This window comes from Pogoniulus pusillus, chromosome 1 (assembly GCF_015220805.1).
Source record: "Pogoniulus pusillus isolate bPogPus1 chromosome 1, bPogPus1.pri, whole genome shotgun sequence".
In the NCBI taxonomy this organism is placed as follows: Eukaryota; Metazoa; Chordata; class Aves; order Piciformes; family Lybiidae; genus Pogoniulus; species Pogoniulus pusillus.
The window spans coordinates 52,928,762-52,931,161 of NC_087264.1; positions in this window are offsets into that span (position 1 = coordinate 52,928,762).

Below are 2,400 nucleotides of genomic sequence, written 5' to 3' on the forward strand. Positions count from 1 at the left end.
AATAGTTACAGCTTAGCTCAATATCAGGCAGATACAGACTTAGACAAGGTAAAAGGTAATACAGAAACACAACAGCCCTCCCAGAGACCTGAGTCCCCAGGAGGGGCTCCCAGCCACCCTTCTACCTTCTGCCACCCCTCAACCTGACCCCAGACATTGCCTCGTGCCCCAAGGAAGAATGGAGGTCAGTCAGGGGGGTTAGGAAGCAGGTGGATTAATCAGAGATGGAGGGTGAGGTTAGAGAGAAATGCAGCTCAAGAGCCCAGGCTGTGCCCGAACTGCCTCATCTATGTTTTTACTCTTGTTCTTGCACATCTCAGCAAGCCTGTGAGTGGACAGCAGCACTGTTTCACAGCCTGTGGTCTAATCCTTCTCACCAAAACATTCTAGCTAGCTTCAAACTAGCACAAGTGCCCTGCTATCTGCAGGCACATCTCCTCAGGGCGAGCACAAGCTCTGCAGGTGAGGTATGCTTTCAAAGCACAGGGAGGATGTTTTGTGCCTCTATGGAAGCACATTTCATCCAGCAGCAGTCACACAGCTCATGGCCCAGCTCCAAACTGGTGATTTACAGTGCCAGTGCTCCACCATTGGACTTCTCAGTCCTGGGCTGTGTAGAGGGATCTTGGGCTGTGCAGAGGGAAGTTTGCTGTCTCTCTGCACTGACTTTTGTTTCACTCTGTTCTAGTTTAGAGCTTCCTGGGGATCCAGTGCCCACAGAATGAAATTAAATATAGGATGGCTCCCTCTGTCCCTCCTCCCCACACAAAAGATATTTTAGGCAGAAGGGTAAAAGAGCAGAAAACACCCAAAGAGTAGTCTTGCTCCAGTTTGGAAGTTAAAGGGAAAAAAAACCAAACCCTGCAACAATAAATAAAGGGCATTTAAGGTAAGGGAGTTTACAGAGGTATAAGGGAAGGGAAACAGATACAAAATACATATACAAAAGCAGATTGGTGACAAGGGAATGCCTGGATGGAGGTGGATGCAGGAGGTAGCTGGTCAGCCACTTGCTTAGCCTCCCACTAGGAGGGGCCAGGAGTACCTGGGGGGCTCAGGTTCCTATCAGGAGGTTAGGGGGACAGCACCCACCAGGAGGGGCCGGGGGGAGCTGGGCTGGGGATTCCAGACCACTCCAGGAGGGCTTAACCTGTAATAAATTCCTGCAGTGTTTCTAAGCAGGCTTTTCTGTTTGTCATGAAGTGAAAAACAAACAACAAAAAAGCTGTTGAAAGCTGTGTTTAAACTGGTGTTAGGTACTCATTTCACTAGGGATGCATGTTTAGAGCAACAACTATTCCTCTCTCTAAGTTCCACTTAAAGACATGCCTCAGTCAGAAGGAGACAGTCCATGATCTTTTAAAAGAAAAAAAAGGGGGAGGGGGAAGAAATGGAAAAGGCTGTGGCCTGTTGTTCACCTCCCACCAAATGCAGATATTTAATGAAGAAATCTGCAAGCTCCTTCCTGATCTAGAGATCAGCAGCTACAAATGCAGGGACATTGCTGGGGGTGTAACTTTGTGGTTTCAATGAGGAGATGCTCAAGTTCTCAAGTTGTGCCAGGGGAGGTCTAGGCTGGATGTTAGGAGGAAGTTGTTGGCAGAGAGAGTGATTGGCATTGGAATGGGCTGCCCAGGGAGGTGGTGGAGTCACCATGCCTGGAGGTGTTGAAGCAAAGCCTGGATGAGGCACTTAGTGCCATGGTCTGGTTGACTGGACAGGGCTGGGTGCTAGGTTGGACTGGATGAGCTTGGAGGTCTCTTCCAACCTGGTTGATTCTGTGATTCAATGATTCTTTGCAGAGGCAGTACCAGTTCTTACCTGTGCTGATTCTTTGCAGTGTCTGCAATGTGATGAATGTGTGCCTAGGGGCCAGCTGGCCATGCCATGTCTGTAATGTAGTACCTCTCTGGAATAGCCTTGACTTTGTTGTTTCAGGACTGGTTTGCTGTGGGTATGTATTTCTGTACATATAATAACAGATATAGGTATAATAAAATACATATGTATTTATATCCATATATACAACCTAAAAGGAGGCTGCAGTGAGGATGGAGTTGGTCTCTTCTCCCGGATTACTAATAACAGGACAAGAGGAAATGGCCTCAAGTTGCATCAGGAGAGATTTAGGTTGGCTATTGGGAAGAAGTTCTTTACTGAGCGGGTAGTCAGGCACTGGAACAGGCTGCCCAGGGAGGTGGTGGAGTTGCCATCCCTGGAGGTGTTTAGAAGGAGAGTGGATGTGGTGCTTGAGGCTATGAAAGGAGGCGAGTCAGTCATCAGCAAGCTTGCAGATGACACCAAGCTGGGGGCAGATGTGGCTGGGTTGGAGGGCAGAAGGGCTCTGCAGCAGGACCTTGACCGCCTGGACAGATGGGCAGAGTCCAACCCCATGCAGAG